Source organism: Cyclopterus lumpus, chromosome 3 (assembly GCF_009769545.1).
Source record: "Cyclopterus lumpus isolate fCycLum1 chromosome 3, fCycLum1.pri, whole genome shotgun sequence".
NCBI classification, from domain to species: Eukaryota; Metazoa; Chordata; class Actinopteri; order Perciformes; family Cyclopteridae; genus Cyclopterus; species Cyclopterus lumpus.
The window spans coordinates 27448433-27461524 of record NC_046968.1 but is presented as its reverse complement, the minus strand read 5'-3'; the positions used below and the strand labels follow the sequence as shown (position 1 = coordinate 27461524).

At 42.3% G+C, this 13092-nt stretch overlaps 1 protein-coding gene across 1 annotated transcript in view; it reads left to right on the top strand.

The window, feature by feature from the left end:
* The window catches only part of tspan4a (tetraspanin 4a), a 52218-nt gene that overhangs the window by 24878 nt on the left and 14248 nt on the right, over positions 1–13092 (top strand). The window lies entirely within an intron of this gene.

Here is a 13092-nt window from a genome sequence, read left to right as displayed (position 1 = left end):
CTGCATTTGAGCATTCGAGCCACGCAGGTGTTTTCACTCTCAGCTAACGAGACCTCTGCTCGGCTTGAGTTTGGGTGAAAACAGATTTATGAGATGTCACCAAACTTTATGTACTAATTAGAAATATTATATATTTATATATAATAGTATATATATATATATATTATATACTATTATATAATAGTACTGTATGTATGTGTATATATATATATATATGTTATTAAAATATAATAGTATGCATATATATCTATTATATATCTATTTATATATAGTATATATATTATTATAATATACTAGTATGTATATATATATATACTATTATATATATATATTTATATATAATAGTATATATATATACATTATTATTTACTATTATATAATAGTATGTATGTATATATATATTTATACACACACACATATATATATATACATATATATATATATATATATGTGTGTGTGTGTATATATATGCAATAGTCAACAATAAGTTATTTAAAATTATTAATATATCACAAAAAATATCTTTTGTACCTCTGTACTTTCAAAAGCAGGTTTTAATGGAGTATTTTTACATTTATTTATTGCTATTCTATCTTAAATACCTAACCACTGAGTGTACTAGTATAGTGGCAGCAATAGTAATATTTGGGGTGGTGATAGCAGTCGACTAGTAGATTAATGTACTCATCAGGACCGGTGGAATAAAACCAGCTAATTAAAAACCACGATGCCTCTCACTGGAAACAATACAAGCGATGGAAATGATTTGGCCTTTCTTACTCCAGCCCCTCCCTACACCCCCCTCCCCCGAGGTGCGTCAGGCAGTTACGCAACGGTATTGATGGGACTCGGCGTCTGTTATATAAATGATTCAAACTCGGATCAATAACTGAAAGGCTGCGTGTTACACCGGAGGCTCTCGCGTTGCAACAGATGGATACAGAGGGCCCTCTTTGTGCCCGCATGAATCACCGTAGTAGTTTTTAAACATCTGCCGTTGAATGAAAACCAAATATATATAAAGAATGTGCTTCTGAGACGCAGACGGTTCAAACTGTGCAGCTCCAGAGACGTCAATGGAGACAGATACACATTTGGTTTGGCACCGACAGACGAGCTCTGCGTCTGCCGTCGATCGCCGAGTTCAAACACTGATTGCAACAAAGGACCCCGGAGAGAAGAAGAGATTTTCATTTTGACATTAAATTCTGCCCCTCAGCTGCTCTTTAAACTTATTAGCCTGTGATGTTCACCTTTAAGTAAAGAGGCAACGTTCAGGATGATATTCACCTTCACATAGAGAGGCAACAAGGGTGTATTGTGTGTGAGTTTAAATGGTTAATGGACCGCATTCATACGTTCACTACTTTACAGAACAACTCTCTTTACAGTTTGCTTCTCAGTCACAATCACACACTCCCACACTCACACTCTCACACTCTCATACATTCATACACTCAACCATTCACACACTCTCTCACACTCTCACACTCACACTCTCACACTCACACACTCACACACTCACACTCACACATTCATACACTCACACATTCACACACTCTCATACATTCCCACACTCACACACTCACACTCTCACACTCTCATACATTCATACACTGAACCATTCACAAACTCTCACACACTCCCACACTCACACACTCACACTCCCACACTCACACACTCACACTCACACACTCACACACTCACACACTCACACTCTCACACTCTCATACATTCATACACTCACACATTCACACACTCTCATACATTCCCACAGTCACACATTCACACTCTCATACATTCATACACTCAACCATTCACACACTCTCACACACTCCCACACTCACACTCCCACACTCCCACACTCACACTCCCACACTCACACACTCACACTCGTGCCGCTCCAGGTATTTTATTGGGTAAAGATAATTTTCCCCGTGGTGAGTCTTATTCACTTCTGTGACATCAACAAGTGCTCATGTGGTTTCAAATCTCTCTGGAAATTGATTGAGGATCGTTTGACACCACAGGGTGCCGGCTATCAGGCGGAGGGCACCGTGAGGCGTGTCCTCTGCAGGTTGGGGGGTGGGGTGAGTCATGGAGAGCGGCGGTCGGGTCCCCATAAGTCCTTGTGCAGGCGGCCGGGTCCCCATAAAGTCCTTGTGCAGGCGATCGGGTCCCCATAAAGTTCTTGTGCAGGCGGCCGGGTCCCCATAAAGTCCTTGTGCAGGCGATCGGGTCCCCATAAAGTTCTTGTGCAGGCGGTTGGGTCCCCATAAGTCCTCGTGCAGGCGGCCGGGTCCCCATAAAGTCCTCGTGCAGGCGGTTGGGTCCCCATAAGTCCTTGTGCAGGCGACCGGGTCCCCATAAAGTCCTTGTGCAGGCGATTGGGTCCCCATAAAGTTCTTGTGCAGGCGGCCGGGTCCCCATAAAGTCCTCGTGCAGGTGGTTGGGTCCCCATAAGTCCTCGTGCAGGCGGTCGGGTCCCCATAAGTCCTCGTGCAGGCGGTCGGGTCCCCATAAAGACCTTGTGCACGAAACCAAAAGGGAACCGGAGTCGTTAAAAGTGAATCACGAGGCCGCGTATTTCCTTCCGACGGCGCCATTTGTAAGACTTAAAAAGCACAATAAAATAGCCTGCTATTAAAAATCTGTACCACCTCTATTAAGTGTTTCTTAGCAGCATATAAGCCATTAATCACACGTCTAGACACACTATAATGTGGCTGTGAGGACATCTTTAAGCGCTCACGTATTTGCTGTAACTCCTCCTGAAGCCTCTTTGTTTCATATAAACCGATACGTCTCGTTATTTTATACTAAACATGAAGTATTTATGAATTACATCTATTAAAAGGTGCTGAAATAGATATATTCAGAGCAGCAATATAGCAGGAAACAACTGATGAAGTCTGAGTGTGTTTTGTTGACACGGCCACCAGTTACACATGTTTCATATACAGTAAGGTTTTAATTTTTAACACATATCCTCTTAAAGCTACAATACAGTGTGTTAAACAATGGATGAAGCTTCTGCATATCATTCATGAATTATAAATAGGAGAGTTAAAGGAGAGTGTTGCTTTTTCTTTTTAGTGCATATCTAAACAAAGACTTTTTTTCCTCCTGCATTAAATCACCTCTGTTCTTCTTCAACATGCAGGTGAAGACGTGCGACACGTGAGACCCTCTGAAATCACATTTAAGCTCGGCGACATATCAATGTGCGGCGCTCCCGTCGGAATACATTTCAAGCCCGGGTAAATTTTTCATTTCACGTAGAGAGAGTATTGAAGAAATGCAATTAGATTAACCACCGCCGGCTAAATCCCGCCCACGTCGGGGCGACGTTAACGCGAGAGACGCATCGAGACGCACCGAGACGCATCGAGACGATGTCGGTAAACAGACGGGAGGCACATGTTTGTGTTGAGACGAGCAGTTCGAGATGTGGAGGAATTTGCGAAAACAAACGGTGATCTTTTATATATTTATTTAATGTCTTCTTTTAAATCAGTAATGTCCTTTTTATCTTTAATGCTGCTGATTTGACTGAGTCGACAACTTAATTTCGTTAAGTTAATAAACATCCTCATCCTTATTTATTTAAATGTATTTAATTTAAAAAGGAAATCTATTATCTATTCATGTTCCGTTCTTTTTCTTTGTTCTCTTTCTCTGACATTGTAAATGTGTCAGTTAGCTGCAGTTGAAGCTCCGTAGACTGTAAAACTACAGCAGCCTCTTGCCTCCCAAGACAGAATATTGAAGCGTAAGCCCACAAATCAAAAATGTTCACCTTTTAGCGGAAGCAAACACGTTCTCGCTGTGAGCCCAGCTGGAGTCGGAGAGCCCGGTGTTTCTCTTTGCTCATCCGGCTTCGGAGCACCGGCTCTCTTTTCTCTTTGTTCTTGGTTGCGTGTGATTTTGATACGAGTGGCTTTGGGATTAAACATCGTCCGTTGTATGAATATAACATATATATATAACAACGTTCTCACAGCACGCTGAGATGTGACGTGTTGCAAGATCTTCACTGGTTGTTTAGGATCATAGGCAGAGCAAGGCACTAACGCTGAAGTTTAAATGTGCTGGGCTGCGTTCAGCATTTGGTTTGATCTTTAAAAAACACAAAAAAATTGTTTTGATTCGGTTCCTGTGATGATGAATATTTCCAAATACTTTTTTTTTTTTTATGCCAGACGGAAATGAGCGTTGGCAAATTTGTGCAGCTTATTCCCTCCCATTTAATTCCAAAAGTCACACAAAACAATTCTCTTTCAAGACTTCTTTTCATTGTGTATTAAAAATAAATCCATCACCGTGGACGATAAGCTGACATTCATGTACAGAACCACAAAGGGCTTCTGTTTCACGCGTTACTTTAGTTCAGGATTGTTTCTGTTGATTTGTTTATGCCTCCGGTTGTTTCTCCCCAAACTGAATAATTCAATAAGGGTTCCAAACAGGTTCTTCAGAACCATTTGCTTCTGGAGAACCTGTTTGGGAAGAAAGAGTTCTTCCAGGATCAGCCCTTTAGGGTTCTAGACAAAACCCATGGAACATAACAGGGTTCTCAGTAGAACCACCTGGGTGGGTTCTAGCTTAAACCCTTGGAACATGAAAGGGTTCTCGGTAGAACCTCCTGGGTGGTTTCTAGATTAAACCCTTGGAACATAAAAGGGTTCTCATTAGAACTCATTTGATTAGTTCTAGTTGAAACCCTTACAATATAAGAGGGTTCTTGGGAGATCCCCGAGGGAGAATTCTATATTAAACCCACCCGGCTGGGTTCTAGGTGGTACCATTGGAATATAAAAGGGTTCTGAAAAAGTTGTAAAGGTTCTGGATATAACCTCCAGAGAGGGTTCTGGTTGAGACTACTATACCACCGAGGCGTTCTCTGGACAATCTCATTTTGAGGCTTTTGGGTGGAACCTTTCATACATGGTTCTAGGTGCAATCCTTTATGTTGGGTTCTAAGTGTACCCCCCCCCCAAAAAAAAGGTGTTCCAGTTGGTATCTTTAAAAATGTTTCTACCTTTAACCAAAAAGAGGTCTCCCTACGTGGTTCTAAGTACCTCTATTTCTAAGCGTGTAGTTCAAGACGTGATTAAAACATTTACGTTAGAATTCTCCTTTATTCAATCACAACTCAGTCAAACCATGTATATCAATATACGTGTATATGTATTTATATACACGTATATATTTATATACATAAATGTCTAACGCCCACCTGAAAGCGTTGCTGTGCTCGGCTGCTTCCCTCAACTCTTAATAGCCACCTGTCGGCTCCGGGTCTCCGTTCCCTCAGACGTTATTATCTCGGTATCAGAGTATCCTTGTGAGGAGCTAAAGAACGACGGCCACGCGGCGAACATCTTCCATTTCAACATTATTCATTGCAGGTGGAAGAAGTCGGAGAAGCTGCGGATGAAAACCTCAGCGGTCCTTTGATGTGAAACAGTTCTGTGCAGACTGACGGCTTCAGAAAGAACCACCTGTTGTCAATAGCTGGAGGCCAAAAGGAGCTTTTTAAGAGCAGTTCAGTTCCGCTTCAAAAACATGCTTCACTTCATGTTCGGGGCCTCGGTATAAAAAAAAAAAAAGAATCTCTGAGCTGGAAGCTTCTGTTGACCTGCGTCTAAAATCTTAATTCTACCTCAATGACGGCTGTTCGAGTAGCATTCCTTGGATTCTAACCCCCCCTTTAGTCTCATTGATTGTCCACACACATGGTTTGTTAATCAGGAACTAATTAGAAGGAGGGGATGGAAATTGTAATTGATTTTCCCCAGCTTGGTTTTCTTTTAATTGATTAGCCCCGGCTAAAGACCGAGATTAGTCACTTAAAGGGGGTAGCGCCGCACAATTTAAATTATTCACGCGAGTTATTTCGAGTGCCCCGGGACCGAATTACAATTCAGAGACAGAAGAGAGCCTCGAATTTGCTACTTTGTTTCCCCCACATCGATTTATCCGAGGAGCACCGGCTGAGTTCACGTCTCAATCCGTGAACTCGAAGGGGTGGGGGGGGGGGGGGGTTTGGTTCTCGAGAAGTCCCCAGTTATTAAGCGCTCGTCCCACCAGGCACCGGCATGAGGTATGCGGGTTCTTCAGGAGGGTGGCACTCCCCGATAACTCCTTAAGATTTAAGCTTGAGGTCGGGGGGAAATAAAGCAAGTGGAGGGTCTATAGTGTGTGACTGCGGTCCAAACGCCCTTGAAAAGCCTCGACTCGAGCTCTTGCCAATAAGTGAGCTGCCAATAGGCGAGGAAGGAAGGAAGAAGCCACAGTGGGACCTGTAGGGGCATTCAGAAAGTACAAAGGCGTAAATTACATATACATGTACTTTACATATACAATGGAAAAGACAGAAATAATGCATAGCTGGTTTTCCGGAACGATTATGCGGGTGCATGAATCGATAATGTTAAAATCCACACTTTCTACTTTCAGAAAGTGTTTTTTTAAGATCAGTAAATGTCATCGTCGTCGGAGACGAAGTGGGGAATGTTTTATGCAGTTTGTTATTTTCCAGAGAATAAAAGTGTGTCTCTACGGGAAATCTGCGGGGGTGGGAATATGATCACAGATCTTTCTCTGTATCGTCTTCCTCATGCATTTATGGACACACGGGTAATGGATATCCACTGTTCTCAGGCAAATTGAGCCATTTTTCCCTTCTCATTATTTCAAACACACAAAGTCCTTTCTCAGTTTCTCTGTACACTGTGAACCGTGTTAAGAGTCCGGGAGTCACGTCTCCACTTCGTCAGCTTTTACTCATGCAGACTTTATCCGTATTGCACTTTTCACACAAAATATAATTGCCAGACTAAATGCTTCACACCTTTGAGTCTTTGTAATTGATGCAGGATAACCACCGCTTTATCTATATCAGAGAACACGTTATTATTCTGCTTTCTGTCTAAAAGGACCTCCATCAGAGCACACGCGTGGTCCAGGTCACCGTGCGCGGTACACCTGTACACGCCCTGGTGCTGGAGGCCCCGCCCCCAGTTCACTACAGCTTTAAAGTGCTGAATGTAGGACTGAGAGGTTCTATAAGAGAACCAAAACCATCTCAGGTATAGACCAAGAGGCCATGAAGGGGTATCAGGCATAAACCACGGATCATTTTACATTAAATAACTTGGATTATAGCATCTGAAGTGCATCTAAAAAAAGAAATAGAGGTACTTAGAACCATCTAAGTGTCAATCCCTTTGGCATAATTTTTCTTTCCATATCTCCCCCTCTTGGCAATTCAATATGTTCAATGCCCTGGAATTATAGAGAGGAGACAGGGTGTGAAAATTAATTTAATTGTTAACATCGTTGTGCCCGATGGAGCTCTCGCGCTCACTAATCCTTTTGTTTTACACATATTGTCACATTTTTAATAAATAAATAACATTGGTCTTAGTAATTTGAAAAAACAATGAAATGACAGAAGAAAACACGTACACAGGATGTTAAATGAATGAAGCTCAGAAACCCAGAATAAAGAGGTTTAATACAATGAATAATTAAAAAGATGAATAAAGCTCAATTTAAATGCCAGCGTGAAAAGGTAAAGTACATTAAATAATAAGTAATGCTAATTTAAAAACAAAGAACAAAAAACACAATAAATATTTAGAAATATGCATGATTAAAGCTTAATTAAAAGCCAGAATAAAAACATAATAAATATTTAGAAATATGCATAAATAAAGCTCAATTAAAATCCAGATTAAAAAGATAAAAAATACAATAAATAATTAGAAAAGCTAAATAAATAACACCGAAAAAAGGTAAGAAACGTAAATAAATTTGCATGAATATAGCTCAATTAAAATCCGGATTAAAAAAGATTAAAACACAATAAATAATTAGAAAAGCTAAATAAATAACACGGAAAAGGCCAGACTAAAAAGTGCAATAATTAAAAAGATAAAGTAAATAAATAACGCTCTGCTGCCTTCGGGGCTTTGAATCAGGAACACGGCGAAAAGAAGAAGAAAAAAAACGACGCCTCGCTATTAGAAATAAGTAAAAATAATAAAAAAAACACAAATCTAAACGCTCTGCCCTCGTTTCCCCCGTCTTCCTGCGCTCCGTCCCCACCTCTCCTTAAATCCCCTCCTCATCTCTTATCTCCCCTTGTATCCATGTGAATAATTGATGGTTCGGTGTAGTTAAAGGGGCGATTGGAGTCCCGAGGACAACATCAATACCGAGCCGAGAGTGCGGCCGCGTCACTCTTTTGCCGGAGTCACTCTTCACTAATGACCTACTTAGTTTTTTTCTTTGTGTTTGAACCACTACAGAGGATTTTTCATTCTTCTCCAGTCCACATGATGATGTCACGGCGCTACCCCGTCAAGAAGAAATCACATCAATAATTCTTTGTTGTTGCAAGAAATTACAATCCGTGTCATCTGTCTGGTGGTTCAGAATTCTCTTTCATCTCCCGTGTGCACAGACTCTCGAGCGAACATCTTCCTTTCTGTGATTGGACGAGAGGGACGCCCACCTGAGTGGGTGTGCACCGAGCGTTATGAGTGTTACGAACCTGCACTGCCGAGCAAATAAGTCCAAGAAACGGGAGGAAATTGGTCCTTTTTTGCACTTCCGGGTTCCCTCGTGGCCGGAAACGAGGTCAAGCTGAGGAGTTTCAATATTTTATGTCAAAAAAAAAAAAAAAACGTCAGTGAATATCACAAATCCCGAAGCTCCTACAAAGTCTCTTAAAAAAAGGCTGGTTTGCGATGTAGTTTCGTTTTACGGCCCCGACGTTTAGCTTTCTACGTCTTCCATTCGCTCTAAATGCCGTAAAAAAAAAAGGTGACTGATTGTCTCTCGCTGCACAAAACGTTGAGTTCTGTTTGTCACGGAGATTAATTTTGCCCCCCCGTCCGTCCGTCGTGCGACGCTAACCTCCAGGGTCGGCCTCCAAAGAAACAACGTCCTACCTGCAGAACTCGGCATGCTGTAAAACGCGATCTCGTGGAAATACACGACTTCTTAAAAGTCGGTGGAACCACGTAAAAACTAATTTAGGCTACAATACCACTTAGGTTTAGGAACAACTCAAATTAAAAGTAAAAGGTGTAAACACGTTAAACAAAAGTAACAATAAGTCAAGCCCACTTTGGGACACGAACGCGGGTCTCCTGGCTGAAAGTCCTTTGTTTGTATCAAAAGCTGCCTGACTAGTTCTACTGCCCCCTAGTGGCCAAGAAAACAATGAATACGGCTTTAAAGTTATCGTGCTTATTGGAGTAATTAAAATATGCCGGTCGCTTAAAAAGGTTCAAAGAATCAGGTGTTTTACTTTATATTTGAGTGTATTTATACTTCGGTTTCTGGTCAGGGTAAATTACAGTCTGTCGGGGTAAAATAATTAATAATTTAAAAAAAGGTTGAACTTTTCTTGTCTGTTTGCTTGACCCCTGAGAATGAGTGCAGACAGCTTAAAATCCCCCTTGAAAGGACTTTGTACTTAAAAAAGTTGGAGAAGGTACGCGGTCCTTTTTTGAGGGCCAAAGGTTTCTTTGATGGTCTGCGTGGTTTCCCACGGCAACAGCCACAGACCAAGAATATGACAAGTGTTCAAAAAAGTTCAAGACGTGTTGTTGTTTTTCCAAACGGTGTAAAATTGAGAAGTAGGTTGACACGGCGGGGAACATTTGTTTTTCATTGTCCACCTCAAACTGTCAGACTGCTTCTCTGTTCTCTGGTTTCATAAAGAAGATTCCATTTATTTATTTGTTGGTAAATAAAAATCCAAGTCTCACGATGTCACTCAGGGAATTGAGCTACAGTCACCGCATCCACACAAAAAATCTCACAGCGTTTGTTGTTTGTTGTGAAAATTTGGGAAAAACTGTCAACGAGGGTTCGTTGCATTAAACATGTTTCGCCTGTTAAACAAACCCGAAAGGAAACGGGCGGATTGTTCTCTCAAGTTCTATACGTTATGAGCTTCGTGTTTCAGTATTCAGATTGTTTACGTAAGTAACGCGGTATAAAAGCACTCTGTTTTACTTTATCCCATAATAAACAGACGCCACGGACTGCCGTACCAAACATACATGTTTTATTAACAACGCATGACAAATAAAATGCACTGTGACAAAGTGCTGTTATCTGTTTGTTGTTTACCATATTACCATATTTATGTTTGTTGTTTTTATTATATTCTTTGTTTATTGGGATGCACCTTTCAACGAGTCAAATTCCTCGTATGAATTATTCTGATTGTAAACACAAGATCCGCCTCTCAGAGGAGGAAAAGGCCTCCAAATCAATTAATTATAGGAAGCTAATAAAATCAAATTAGTCATTGGCTGCTCTGATTAAAAAACTAAAAGAAACTATTTAGAAAAACATAATAATGTAAAAAATAAATACACTACACCTGTAACTCAATCCCCTCAACACGTCTGAAACCTATATTAATAAATAATCGTGTTATTATTGTTTTCAAATCTCTAAAGACTATAAACAGCTTATCCATACCGTGTTGCCTTTTAAGTCCTGAATATCAAACATTATTACATTAACACATTATTTTACAATTACTGAACAAATCTTTAATTAAAATCATGCTTTTTAAAATATATTTTTAAAAAGGGATCCTAGCTCCCCTTTTAGAGACGCTGTCCCTCACCTCACATACTTCTATACAACCAGAGGAGTCGCCCCCTGGTGGTCAGGAGAGAGAATGCAGCTTTAACACATGAAGCATAGACTTCTATACAGCCAGAGGAGTCGCCCCCTGGTGGTCAGGAGAGAGGATGCAGCTTTAATGCATGAAGCATAGACTTCTATACAACCAGAGGAGTCGCCCCCTGGTGGTCAGTAGAGAGAATGCAGCTTTAACACATGAAGCATAGACTTCTATACAACCAGAGGAGACACCCTCTGGTGGTCAGTAGAGAGAATGCAGCTTTAACACATGAAGCATAGACTTCTATACAACCAGAGGAGTCGCCCCCTGGTGGTCAGGAGAGAGAATGCAGCTTTAACACATGAAGCATGGACTTCTATACAACCAGAGGAGTCACCCCCTGGTGGTCAGTAGAGAGAATGCAGCTTTAACACATGAAGCATATACTTCTATACAACCAGAGGAGTCGCCCCCTGGTGGTCAGGAGAGAGAATGCAGCTTTAACACATGAAGCATAGACTTCTATACAGCCAGAGGAGTCGCCCCCTGGTGGTCAGGAGAGAGAATGCAGCTTTAACGCATGAAGCATAGACTTCTATACAACCAGAGGAGTCGCCCCCTGGTGGTCAGGAGAGAGAATGCAGCTTTAACACACATGAAGCATAGACTTCTATACAACCAGAGGAGTCGCCCCCTGGTGGTCAGGAGAGAGAATGCAGCTTTAACACATGAAGCATAGACTTCTATACAACCAGAGGAGTCGCCCCCTGGTGGTCAGGAGAGAGAATGCAGCTTTAACACACATGAAGCATAGACTTCTATACAACCAGAGGAGTCGCCCCCTGGTGGTCAGGAGAGAGAATGCAGCTTTAACACATGAAGCCTAGACTTCTATACAACCAGAGGAGTTGCCCCCTGGTGGTCAGGAGAGAGAATGCAGCTTTAACACATGAAGCATAGTCTTCTATACAACCAGAGGAGTCGGTTTGGCAGAATGAAGGCCGTGCTGGTGGCTTTTGGAGATCATCTGAACCGTCTGGATGTTTAAAGAGGCCGAGCAGCTCATGCAGTTCGTGTTTGCTCTTCGTATAAACCGCCCCTCTCTGATTACGAATGAACGTCTGCATTTTAGATTCGATTAACTGCGGAGCTTACGGTGCATTTTAAACATGTTTATCTCTTCGTTAAATGTTTTATCTTGTTTGTTTAGGTCCGCACTGCCGAAGCTCAAAAAGAGTACATATACAAATGTTATTTCTTAAAGTTCTGCAAAGTGGACTTATTTAGTCCTTCATACCACTTTGAGGCGGTCTAGTCGTGCTGATAGTGGAATTAAACTTTAACTCGAGCACTGCGAGTACTGTTTTGAGGTACTTGTACTGTTTTGAGGTACTTGTACTCCATTTCATACTAATTTATACTTCCACACATGGAAATATTGTACTTTTTAATGCGCCACATTTATTTTCACAGATTTAGTTATAGTTGCTTTGCAGATTCGGATTAGCAATACAACTAATACACATCAATAATTCATTAAAAATGTGTGTAATTATAGAATAAGCCTGGCGTCGGTCTCGGCTCCCAGAGAGGAGAAGATCTGGGTCTAGTCCACGGTGGACCGGTCTCTGCTGGATCTGGATCAAGTCCACAGTGGACCGGTCTCTGCTGGATCCGGATCAAGTCCACGGTGGACTGGTCTCTGCTGGATCTGGGTCTAGTCCACGGTGGACTGGTCTCTGCTGGATCTGGATCAAGTCCACGGTGGACCGGTCTCTGCTGGATCAGGGTCTAGTCCACGGTGGACTGGTCTCTGCTGGATCTGGATCAAGTCCACGGTGGACCGGTCTCTGCTGGATCTGGGTCTAGTCCACGGTGGACTGGTCTCTGCTGGATCCAGATCAAGTCCACGGTGGACCGGTCTCTGCTGGATCTGGGTCTAGTCCACGGTGGACCGGTCTCTGCTGGATCTGGATCAAGTCCACAATGGACCGGTCTCTGCTGGATCAGGGTCTAGTCCACGGTGGACCGGTCTCTGCTGGATCTGGATCAAGTCCACGGTGGACCGGTCTCTGCTGGATCTGGATCAAGTCCACGGTGGACCGGTCTCTGCTGGATCTGGATCAAGTCCACGGTGGACTGGTCTCTGCTGGATCTGGATCAAGTCCATGGTGGACTGGTCTCTGCTGGATCCAGATCAAGTCCACGGTGGACCGGTCTCTGCTGGATCTGGGTCAAGTCCACGGTGGACTGGTCTCTGCTGGATCTGGGTCAAGTCCACGGTGGACTGGTCTCTGCTGGATCCAGATCAAGTCCACGGTGGACCGGTCTCTGCTGGATCTGGATCAAGTCCACGGTGGACTGGTCTCTGCTGGATCTACAAAAGGGAAATCAATACCAAGAACAAACAGTGCGGGGAGATTTCAATA